Source organism: Saccoglossus kowalevskii, chromosome 1, assembly GCF_978046115.1.
Source record: "Saccoglossus kowalevskii chromosome 1, keSacKowa6.1, whole genome shotgun sequence".
Taxonomy (NCBI): Eukaryota; Metazoa; Hemichordata; class Enteropneusta; family Harrimaniidae; genus Saccoglossus; species Saccoglossus kowalevskii.
Window position 1 is genome coordinate 27995592 of NC_140641.1, and position 13684 is coordinate 28009275.

The 13684-nt window shown below is 36.0% G+C and overlaps 1 long non-coding RNA gene across 1 annotated transcript; it reads left to right on the forward strand.

Annotated features, from left to right (window-relative positions):
* The first annotated feature begins 1601 nt into the window (after positions 1–1601).
* Positions 1602–2360, forward strand: LOC146750824 (uncharacterized). The gene is made up of 2 exons (XR_014926574.1): positions 1602–1690; positions 2183–2360. It is a non-coding gene; the product is annotated as an uncharacterized LOC146750824 (long non-coding RNA).
* The last annotated feature ends 11324 nt before the right edge of the window (positions 2361–13684 follow it).

Here is a 13684-nt window from a genome sequence, read left to right on the forward strand (position 1 = left end):
GAAATCAGAGATCTTTCATTGACTGTGTCTAAACTTGAAAAAGAATTGAGCTGTTTGGGAGAGTCTTTTCGACCAATTTCTACACCGTCGGGAAACTTAGGGCCATCTTGTAGCAACTGCCACCAGCGATTGGGTCATAACGTTTTACATTGTCGGTATCCGAAGTGTGAAATTGCATCGTTCTGCAAGGACGTAAATCGTAATGAACATCGACGTGAGAAAAGAAAATTGAGTAACTTACGAAGTGAAATGAAAAAGTACAAAGACAAAATTAAAGAGAAACAACTTGAGGTGCAGAGATTAAAAGCATCGATCGCATCCAGTCAAACCACGTATGCTTCAAAAATAAGAGGTCGTTTAGTGCAAGACAGAAAAATATCTATCCGTTGACGGCACTGTAAACTGGCTAGAAGTGAATACTGATGCAAGGAAACTTGACACAATTCTACATGGTAACTTGCCCTCAGAATCTGACGATATACAGGAACTCATATCTGATTTCGATGCAAAATCACCACTTTGAAATGTGAAACAAAATAACAAAACTAAATCCAAGGTGGTCGATTTGTGGAAACTGAAAGGAGTTAATTGGCCAGGCGAACTACCGCACGAAACGGGTAATGCTGTGATATCAGGAAGTGAACATTACAATATTTCACCGGCGTCGGCCAGTGTAATCGGATACCAAAACAGTGAAAATTTTAGTTCTTCTGAAACAACACGATGACATTTTACTGAAACTGGGAATAGCAGAAAGTATGAAAACATATGAAGTTGAACAAGAAAAGACAGTACCGTTCAGTAAAGCAGAGTCTGACAGGGAACAACTACTCGACAACGTATTTGATGTACTGTCAAATATGCAACAGCAAATTTCAGTGATTGCCAAACAGTGCGCCAGTGATAGTGACCCACCCAACCAGAACGCCACAACGACAGCAACCAAACTGACAACGAAACATTCACCTCCACTGCCAGATGCAGAAAATGCGGTTAAAACAAACATTTATCGAAACAGAGTAGTTTCAGTGTCGACGCGTTATTATCATCGCCAACATCAGGGAGCAGTAAACAGTTAGATGAACACAAGGAAATATTTATCGGCATCCATCCATTCAATGTCCCGCCTAGGTATTATCCTAGTATGCCATATTATTTTGGTATACAACCGCCTCCAGATGTAACTGTTTACCCAGGCATGAACCAGGAAAGCGTGCCTCCTGTATATAATCCTCAGTTATTTGGAAATAATAGTGTAACAACTCATAGAACTGTGTCAGATAATTATCAAGTGTCGCACAACCAAAGTTGTATTCATGATGAGACGACGAGAATGACTATCGTCCCCCAATCTGATTAAAATCTGATGTAGTGTACGGGCTTTAATTATTTTGGCTATAAACTTATTTTAATTTTATCTTTTATTATATTTGTTATTAATGCCCTTTTATTTTATTATTTTACTTTGATTTTGTGATTTTTTTTTAATTCCGCCCTACCTACATCTGATCCGATGCCTATGTAACGAGATTTCAACGAGACCCACTATCGACTATTTTAGTCAACGAATCACAGACCTCCTTCTATAGCGCACATGATGACGTCACGGGGCAGAGTCAGGTAGCAAACAGACTCAAATAAAATGGCGGATTATACCGACGTTAGCAACCGAGAATGATACGGCTTTTCGGTAAGTTTATCATTGTCAAAAGCAACGAAAGTCATCTTGATATTAATATTGTGGCTCGAATGGTTCGACTTTAGATCGTTATTTTGCATAGTTATTTTGGGAGTGACGATTTTGTTTCAACCGGTTTGACCGAACACCAGTGTCTTTTTCCAGTCGCCTGCCCTGGAGGCGAGTGATATTTTGTTGACGATCGGGCCAAAATCGTCTACGGTATTGAAGCCGTAGCTGTAAATATTCATCAAATTGTATCAACGATTTGTACATTATACAATAACTCTTTATAATTGAGCTGATTTGGACTGGAATAAAATATGTTTTTTTATTTGGAACACATCGCAATTGATCAGGAAATATTATTTTGCTCCAATTTTCTGCGTCGATGCCGTGGGCCGGTGACCGTTATACAATTTAAAATCATTTTGCATTGTTTTCTATAGCTGTTTACAGTGTTCTAATCATTACGATTTACTTTTTTTTTTGCTTCCATTCTAGATAATTATGCTCAGTGATGTAAAATTGAAGAGATGACTGAATGAACGAACCTTTGCTGGCGAAGATGTATCTGGAAGTGTACACATTTTTGGAAGTGAAAAAAATATTCAATGTAATGACAAAAATTGTAAAATGCTGTGGAATTTATTTTGCAAATAATAATATACTAGCAATTTTCTATTAATGGTTTATTCAAGTGGGCAAAATATAATGTACAGAAAGATTGCCCGTATACACTGAAAAGTAAGCAACCGACAGCCTGTATAAAGGGCTGTGATTGGCTGTTACTTACGCGAGATTTGAACGGGACTTGCATAGGCGTCGGATCAGATGTAGGTAGGGCGGAATTAAAAAAATCAAAATCAAAGTAAAATAATAAAATAAAAGGGCATTAATAACAAAAGTAATAACAAATAAAATTAAAATAAGTTTATAGCTAAAATAACTAAAGCCCGTACACTACATCAGATTTTAATCAGATTGTATCGTCCCCTTTCAGCCTACAAATATTGACAACCATAGGAAATTTGTCAGTTCAAATACTGTAAATAAGGAAACTAAACAAGCGTCGGAAAACAGTACCACTACTGGCATTGAGTTGATAAGTGACAATAACCAACACACTGGGATACAAGATGATCCGGGAGATGAAACTAATAATTTATTAAAATTATATGAATCAGCTCGGATGTTAGGTGACTTGTGAATACTGACTATATTTTGTTTTCATGGTAAAATATAGTATCATTATGTTTATTATTTTTCAAATAAATTGAGCTGACACAGGAAAATATATTTTTTTGTAAATTTTGGACACAACTTTACGTATACGTAGTTGTATCTCATAGTTACAGTAATTGGTGAGTTTGTTACTAAAATCGTTGACAGGGAATGGACATTTTGTTTGCATAAATGATAGTTCGTGTTATTTGCTATTATTTTGTAACATATTTGTGCTGATGGCAAATAGTTTTGATAAGAGCGTTTTGAAAAAAATGAATAAGTATATTTTCAGTTGAAACTAAAATTGTCAATTTGAAACCCAAAGTAAATTGTTTGCTGGCAGAGCAATAACACAATAAACATACAAATATGACAAAGCATAAACAAAATACATTGTAAAGTGTTGTACAACAGTGCATTTTCACACCAAGTTCAATAAAGTTATTAGTTCAAAATATTTCAATATATCGTTATATAGTCCCCATATGTGGCAGTTTGGATTGCAGTCGTTTTGTGAAAAATACATTGTTGACATTAATTATTTTTGTCAACTATACATTGTGACCAGGAACATTTGTTTAGTTCCTAAGCGTCAGCATTGATATTTAAGAACCCAACAGCTCGGTAATATCCCAGCACATCGGATGGTTTGATTTTTCGTAATGCTTCCAGTATGGCAAGGTGAAGATCAATTCTGGCTAGCGCGTTATATTCTGGACTTGAAAGTGTTTTCTTAAGTTTCCCAAATACAAATTCGACCGGGTTTAGCTCGGGGGAGTAATACGGTGTGTAGACAAGATATATACCCATTGAATCGAGCCATGCACCCAAATGCCGACCTCCATCATTCCGGTGAGTCGGATGGTTGTCAACAACGATGAAATTACCGTATTCTAAAACTGGCCTACGAGTCAGTGGGCGGACGTTGTTGCCTGCCTCCACAAAAAAAATAATGAACTGCACCGTGTCCGTATTTTGATGTACATTTTTTTTGTATAATTTTAGCATAACTAATTCCTTCTAAGCTAACCATTAAATGTAAAGTCACAGTGGGTGTCATCATATACCGTTGAATTTCGACTGCTCGTTCACCAATTAGAGCGTGTCCGTAGCGAGGGTTCAAATCCTTACTCAATTTGATGCCAGCTTCATCAAAAAACTGAATTGTATTTGGGTCTTGGGTGTGCAGAAAATTTACATATTCATCGCAATATGCTATGTTAGCGTCCGTGAATTTCTCCAAGGCTACCGGTGTTAGTGTTTTGTAAGTCCATCGGCCGCCTGACAATCGGGTTCGAACTGTCCGCGCAATAGTAGTGATCGAAACATTTTCTACAACTTCACCATGCTCATTGATATGGTCTGCAATAGCACGATACGTTATAGATGGTTGTAATCTTTTCAAAGTTTCGATCAGCTCCAAGTCACCATCACCAAGCTTATGGTAAAAACCTCTGTTGCCCTTACTTGATCTACAATAAACGAATCGCTGCTATATTTTACGAATGCCCCGGTCACTGAAGCGATACTTCTCGGCTATTTCACGGAAAGATGAAAAATTCCCAGTGACCGGATCTCCCCCGTTCAACAATATGTCAGTTACAATAATATTTTGTAGCTCCTCCGATGTTTCAGCACCTCGTTTAAATTTTCTTCCCGTGTTACTCACGTTACCGGCCATGTTTCAGTAGACAGATGACGAGTTTGATGTGCTCAGAAGCAGTGGGCGTGGTTAATTTTTTTATTTTGGCGCGTCAACCTTTTCAGTTTGGCGCGTCGATGTTTTTGTTTGACAAGTTAGCTGACAGCTAGTCAATTGATTGGGCCACGCGCACCGATGGCGGCTTCTTTTTTATTACGTTTTGAACACTTGCTTGACTTCCGCAGTAAAATCATATTCTGGACAAGATTTTTATCAATTAAATGGCTGGCTTCCTTTGCTGCTCCAAATCATTCAGAAAATTCATTTTAACGCCACTTTACAGCGGTTTTCACATAGACACCAGTTAATTCCGTTACCCAATGGCTGAAGCAATTTTGCATCGACCAGACACGCCCCGATACAGATGACAGGATTTGATAGGATCGGCCAATGCGCATGCGTATAAAACAGCTGGTACTAATATCCTAATTTCCTAATAACTGATTTTGCACTCGTACAATGCAAAATACATATTTGATTAGGTTGGTTGGCCATCAAGTACCATCCTATGGCACCCAATTCATATATCACCAATGCAATAGTACAGATTTATGTTAACAGCGAGTCAAAATAAGACTAATATACTAAATTTTTATTTAATTAATTAATTGTAAGGATGAGATTACATTGTGAAATGGCCACGATGTACCACGGATCTGGATGGTACATCATATCCACAGTCAGCTGGCGCACAGGTGATAATAAAATAAATACGATATTTACTACATGGGGGCCGCCATCTTGAATGACGCATAAAACTAAATAAGAGACTCTTTGTCTCTTATTTAGTTTTATGCGTCATTCAAGATGGCGGCCCCATGTAGTAAATATCGTATTTATTTTATTATCACGTGTGCGCCAGCTGACTGTGATCATATCGTATGTGATTATTCAGGCAGTTTACAAACACTGCTGTCTGTCTGAAAAACAACACTAAATCAAAACGGTCCAATAATGTTTTAATATAAGACACATTATATTACACCAGAATTTCAATTGCCCGAATACGCCACGTTTTTAATTATGCAGGCCGTGGTTGGTAAAACACACGGTATACCACGGTTAACCATGTTTAGATGTAGGACCCAAACGTTAATAGCACACAGATAGGAGTAAATCCTGCTGTCGAGTTTCTAACATAGAGCGTAATGAAGAACATCGTGACCTTGTAATTGGGTATTTGTGACTCAAAAGAGATACATGGATTGTTGTTTTTTTACAAAATTACGCAAACGACGCCAAAACGATCCATGGTACATCGTGGCCATTCCAGGATGTAAACTCGTTCTTACAAATAAATAAATAGAACATTAGTATATTATGCCCATTTTATATGATATTTCAATCGTGTGCATGCGACGCAAAACTTAATATATTGCCAAATATTTTGATTTCAATTATTTCCATGGGATAGCAAATTTAGTATTTTTTGGCAAATTTTTAATTCATTATCAGTATCAGTGTGTTTAAATTTCCGCGAATTAACATTATGGCATTTTACGTCTGTCAAATAACGGCCAAATAAATACGTGGAATCATTAATTATTAAGGACCTGGCGTGGAATTTGAAATTATTGCAAATAAACAAATGCCCAATACGGGAACAGGATAATAGTATATTTAGTTATTGATGAAATAGTAGGGCGCCACCAGATGTACCACGGATCCCCTCTGTGCACAATCAGCGTCAACTTCATGAGAGAAACACGACGCACTTGCTAAGCCAGACCGTCTGGTGGCGCCCTACTATTTCATCAATAACCAAATATACTATTATCCTGTCCCCGAATTGGACATTTGTTTATTTGGAGTAATTTCCAATTCTACGCCAGGTCCTTAGTAATTAATGATTCCACGTATTTAATTGGCCGTTATTTGACAGACGTAAAATGCCATAATCTTAATTCGCCGAAACTTAAACACACTGATACTGATAGTGAATTACAAATTTGCCAAAAAACACTAAATTTTCTAACCCATGGAAATAATTGAAATTAAAATATTTGCCAATATATTAAGATCTGCGTCGCATGCACACGATTGAAATATCATATAAAATGGGCCTAATATACTAATGTTGTATTTATTTAATTGTAAGAACGAGTTTACATCCTGGAATGGCCACGATGTACCACGGATCGTAAAATGCCATAATGTTAATTCGCGGAAATTTAAACACACTGATACTGATAATGCATTAAAAATTTGCTAAAAAATACTAAATTTGCTATCTCATGGAATACTGGTTACGAACCAGTTGAGCAAGGCTAACCGAGTCGTGACCACGATGTGGTTCGTAACCAGTCTTGTGATTGGTTGTTGACAAATGCTGAACAGGCCACGCCTCCAACTGTGCCGTGCGTTCGGGCAAACCGTTAGGAATTCCTAAATGGAGTAAATTTGTGTAGTTTTCTTGATTTATTCTGCAGATATCGGTAAAATGTAGGTAAGGCTTTGGCGTAATTCGAAGGAGCAACTAATATTCTTCAACCTGGTATTTTTTTTAGATTTTATTTTACATTCTTTTCGTCTGTTTTTTCGAGTTTAAAAAATGTTAGCTGGCTGGAGCCTTCATCCCTTGTCTATTTCTTACACTAGATACCAGCCGATACCCCCCCCCCCCGCTCATAGGGAGTGCGTACAGTTGATTTGATCATACGTCCTGGGCTCCCTGTGATTCATCATCAATTTCTTGCAGGCACAAATGGCAAATACGGCCCTCCCTAGGGATATCATTATGTCTGCCTCTTTCTATTTCTAAGGGATTGCACGCACATCTTAATCTTGCTATTGGTCTGCGCAATTTTAATTGTGGCAATGACACATAGTTTTCAATCCCAAAATTTGTTTTGTATTGCCTATAATTCTGCGTTTTTTCACCAGAACAAACGTCTATATACCAATCTGTAATTCCAATATATTTGACCCGTTCACAAAATTTGTACAAGAAAATATCAGATTCCCCCACCCCTTGATTAAACCAGACATAACCAAATCCATATTTAAATAGCAATTCTTTAATTTCTGTGGCCCATGACCTTTGTCATTTTTCGTCCAGTGAAAGTAGCATCCGGTAAGCTTTTTGGCGTAATCTGTTTTCATCCATGCTAGTAATTTGTAACCAATATTTCACACATCTTTTAACATGGTAACAAAATAAGGGTAGCCTCTCACAATCCCTTAATACTGTACAAGTTGGAGCATTTTTACCTACACCGAGGTATTGCCTACAATAAGATGTATGTACACTTTCTAAATGTTGATATTGACCATATCCCTAAATTTCAGACCCATATGTAAGTACAGGTTGAATTAAGGTGTCAAAAATCTTAAAATACAAGTCTGCTTTAAAACATTGCATATTTCCTAAGTATCTTTTGATTGCAATCAATTTCTTTTTGCCTTTTATAGCTAAATTTTCTGTGGTAATATTAAAAGAGCATTTACATGACATTACCAACCCCAGGTATTTATATGAACTAACAGTACTAATTTGCTTGTTCCCGAAGTACCACTTTTCATATTTACTGAGATATCCCCCATTTCTGTATATTACAATTTTAGTTTTATTTAAGTTGATATTTAGATCCCACTTGTTTGTAAACTCTTACAATATACTTATTAGTCTTTTCAAGCCCAAAACAGAATTTGAAAATAGAGCAATGTCGTCAGCATACAATAATGAAAACAATTCTAACATGTCGTTCGGGATCAATTGTATTCTTCTAGACCTAGAGTCATCCAACATGCTTTGTAGCTCATTAATGTCAAATGAGAATAAAATAGGGATGATCATGCACCCTTGTCGAACCCCATTCTTCAATTCAAAGAATCTCGAAGTGACCCCTCCTTCACGAACATATATGATTTGACATCTTTAAAAATACTTTGTAAAATTACATACATTTTTCCGTTGATACCATTATTGGCCAGTCCAAACAATAATAAATCCCTGTTAACCGAGTCGAATGCCTTCTGGAAATCTATATAGAGGCAATACAATTTACCCCTTTCCTGGCTAACTGTTTCTGAATTATGGCATATAATGTAAATATTTGATCAATAGTTGAATAGCCCTCCCTAAATCCAGCCTGTGTCTCTGGGATTATATCAAAAACCCTTGCCCATGTTGATAGTCGTGCTTCAATGATACTGGTGAAGATTTTTCCAAATATACTCAGGAGTGATATAGCTCTATAGTTACCGGGATCATTTCGACTGTGGTTTTTTTTTTGTGGATTGGAGTAATAATACATTTTGACCAACCTTCTGGAAAAATACCAGTATTAAAAATTAAGTTAAAAAGGGCATTCAAAAATGTTATCGACACATCACATGAAAATTTTAAAAAAATCAGCGATTTAAAGGTCGGGACCTGCAGATTTGCCATTTCTAAGTTTATGTATTGACTGAATAATTTCTTCATTCGTTATTGGCACATTCAATGTTGTCAGTTTCACCAAATTCTGGAGAATGCGGATCAAAATTATACAGAAAGTTTTTAACTTTAGTAAGATTCTCTCGATCTATGCTATTGTTACGTGAATCCTGGTTATACAGTTTTTCGAAGTACATGACCCAATCTTGTAATGGGATTATAGATGTTTGATTTTTACTCTTATTCTTTCTAATAGTTTCCCGGATACATTTTTCACTTGTTATATTTTCTCTAATTGTATCCTGCAATTTTTCGTTATATGTATGTTTCTTTTTTTTCCCCAGTGAGCGAAATGAATTACGGGCACTTCTGTAGTTATTTAAATCAATCCCACGACCAGTATCACGATATCGACGTGAACGGGAAAGTTTATATAATTTTGCCATGCGACATTTCTCATCATACCATGGTTGTTTATTTTGTCTGTGTGAAGATAATCTTTTGTTAGAGATCTGTACTTGCATAATTTCTTCCGATTCTTTTAAAATATTTGTAAATTGGGTAACTGTTTCGTTTAAATTATGAGCTCCCAGTTGATTAGTCAATAAATTAATTTCAGTAGTTTTCTCCAGAACACGTGTTTTATAAATTTGCAATAGTTTTAATTTCACAATGGAATTATTTCCAATCGAATTTTCGTCTGAATTAAGTACACTAGAAATTCAAAGTTTATAACAAAGTGGAAAATGGTCAGACTCACTTCTGACTGGTATTTTGAAGGATGTCACATAGCCATACAAATCCAGGGATACGAGGGCGTAATCGACTACACTTTTACCATCATTTGCAATACAGGTTCTTTTCTGCCGTTTAACATACATACAGACAGGTGTTTGCACATAGACAGAAGTGAAATGCCAAAATTATTACGGATAAGGTCTCTAGAATGGCGTGGAATATCAAAATCACACTGCATATAATTAGGATCGATTCCAATGATATAACGAGCATCATCATGTAACATAAAATCAGGGTCAGATGCGGTTCTAGCATTGAAATCCCCAGCCATTATTATGCTAATATCACCAGCATTGTATTGTGACAAAAAAATTACCACCTCATTTTCAAGTTTAATTATACCATCCATTACGTCATCATTCTGTAAATACCACTTTGAGCCTTCTGCAGGGACATATGTAGAAACAAACAAAATGTCATTTTCAAAACCAAAAAATAGACTATCTAATAACAGAGTCACCGCCCCGTGGTTTCAGGAAGCATTCGTTAACCCCCTTTGAATAACTTTTTTTAACATAAATGACGACACCGCCACTTGCTCTTCCCCGGTTCTTAAATTTTACAGCGGGGCAATGAAATGCTACATAACCAGAAAACAAATTTACATCATCTATATCAATACACCATGTTTCAAGTAAACTAAATACATCAAAATTATTACAAAAACAATGAAAATCTGTGTCATCTAGTTTACATAAGAGACCATGCACATTCCATGTCATAAAAGATATTGCTGCATGTGCACCTCGTAAGTTTGAGCCTTGGCCACATTCTTAGCTATTGTGTTGGCGTAGTTGTTTAACAGCTTCGCTAGCTTCGTCATAGATATAAACCAATCGAACACCGGATGGTTTGTATACAATTAGCTTATCATAGCGTACGGAAACTTTATTACTCCGGTCATCTTGTAACAACGAGTCGCGATATGCAAATAGTTTCTTTCTTTTCATGCGAATTCGTTTCGAAAAGTCTTCCTGAATAAAAATATCAGACCCTTTCAGTTTGTATGCGTTTTTCTTTATTTCTTCTTTATCTTTATAATCATTAAATTTAGTTGCAATTAGTTTTCCCCCGGCCACCACTGGTCCATTAACAATACGATGCGCTCTTTCAATTCCTATCTCCCTGTCTATTCCCAACTTGTCTTTTATAATTTCCTTCACCTTTGTCTCGGATTGTTCCCATGTTTCATTTTTCTCATCTTGCTTAACACCAGAGAAAATCAAATTACATCTACATTTATTTCAAATCATTTCAAAACACTTAAAACACCGCGACCGAAACATCCCCTTCAAAAAAGCCAGTGTCGAAACGTCCGAACCGAAACGCCTGTCCACCCTGAAACACATTGGTCATACTATTTTAACTGTCCAGTGGTACTGTGAGGCTATAGGATGATAATATGAGACGAACATTATAATAAGATATCCAGAGTTACCACATGATCTTCATAATGACCTGTCACTTCCATCAAAACAAACACGACATGACATTTTTTTCATTCTATTAAAAAGCAATGTCCGTGAAACTATTTGCGCTGAAATTAGTGGGACTAACATCATTGTTAAATTGAATAGGTTGGTCACCATATCAAGTTAATTTCAATACTACAGTCAGCATATGATATTGTACACAATATACTCTCGATATGTGTAAATAATTGGCGTATTACACTAATTATAACTATTACAGGCAGCGGTTTACAGGATTCAACTGGGTTATAGAAATGAATAAAATAGAATACAAACTTTCACAGTAAATAAAGTTTGACATTCCCTTTTTTTGGTATTTAAATGATGATAATTATTTTTTATGAACACCGATTCGTATTACTAGACCATCAAACATGATGACAAACGACGGCAATTCCGACATGGCATCCTAAGACACTGATGTATTTCCTTTGACTTCAAAACTCTTAGAGGCAACCGATGAATACAATAGTTCTACACGTATACATTGGGATAGAAAATGTGGTCGTGATAGTGCTTTTCAGATCTGAAAATGTAATAATAAACAACCAATTTCCCGAATTACGTATACTTATACTATATTTATGACGACATTGTGTTATTTACCACTAATTTGGGCATTGATGTCATTAGAATAGAATATATTAGTTAATTATTCAGTTATGTGCTCACCATTTGCGCCAATTGCTTTATTGTGAAATTCTGCATCAGTCTATTACGTTGTGCGGTTTGTTGATTCAAAAATGGGCAGATGCGATTGACAGGTGGCGACACTACAGTAAAAACCATCAAGATTTTGTTTTTGAGATTGCAGTGGATTTTGTAAAATTAGAACATGAGATTACCTACATGTAGACTTTGTCCACAGCCAACTGTCGGGATTAAAACATGGTTTGCATTATTATATGTGGAATCAAATAGTACGATGAACACTTTGAATACTAGTGCAATGAAGGGGTACCTTTAACGTATGAAAATATGCAGAGTTTGTTTCAAACTCTTTTGATAAACGACACATGTATACTGTACATCTGATATTTCATTTCATAAAGGGCACATTTGAAGTATACACTACTTAACTTTTATATGATGTTTGACACATAATAACCGAGAGATGACATAAATGTCATGTAGTCGATAATAAAGGTTATACAAAATATGCAAATCGTATGCTATTTAGGTAAAGGGGGTGGCTGACCCAACTTTGCAAGCTGAAATAGAACTTTTAAAGCGGGGGGGGGGGTCGTCATCTGCGCATGCGTCAGATATTCATGGTGTCATTGTTTACAAACAAGCGTCTACCCATGAGCCTTTGCGTTTTTAGCATACCACCGGTAGTACGTTGTCGTCGTCGCTTGGGACCAAATTCCCGCGCGTGCGCAGGTGTCGACCCTTCCACTTTAACTTTTTTTAGTGATTGTGTTTACTATCGGAGCCGCCCACATCAGGATGGTAAAAAATCGTACTTGGTTCTGCTTTTATGCCTTGGAGTAATTGTTTTATTGTGATTACGTCACATGCACACGTCTAATAATCATTACTTTTCAATTTGTAATAATGTTATTCATTATATCCATGGAACTATAAACCCCTTTTTTTATATAGTTCCATGTTATATCCAATGTGATGTGTGCAGTTCACATAGTTACCATTGCAACATCAGCACGACTAGTTTTCATGAACTTAACATTGCCATTTCAACTGCGATTTCGACCAGAAAAAATGACCAAGACTATTTTCATTTTTTGATAACAGTTCACTCGTGCTATTCGATCAGATTAAATACTATGTTTCAGTTGTTTTCATTCATTGTTACATTTGCTTAGTGCAATCCAACACAAGTAAGGATATCTCACAAACTGGTCACTTCCAATTGTTGTTTTTTTAAATATTATAAATATGATTTGTTATGCATAAATACTAAAAATAATAACAAAATAATTTTACATATTATATTTTTTTCATTCTAAATTATTAAATCTTTCTGGGGAAAAGCACCATATACATGTACAAGAAGAAAGTTTGAATATATAGACACTGGGTGGTGGCAGATAGTTGAATACACTACTGATTTAGTCCAGCATTGCACCATATACAAGACAAAAGAGTTTGAATGCATGAACACTGGGTGGCAGCACATAGGGTCTCATACCACTAATTGAAACTCCTTGGAAGACAATGTTAACATATGACGCATAGACAACAATGTTAACATATGACGAGATTGCTATATGAAAATGATAAACAAAGTTTAAAACATGGCTCAAAATTGGGAAATCAACATGCCAGTAATCAACCACATAATAAAAACCAATATATTGGCCAGCTCAAACTCTTGCAAATCTCAGGTAAACAAGACACAACTACTGTATTTGGATTGCACCTAGAGAAATCATTGAAAAAACACCAAGATTAAAACATCTAAATAC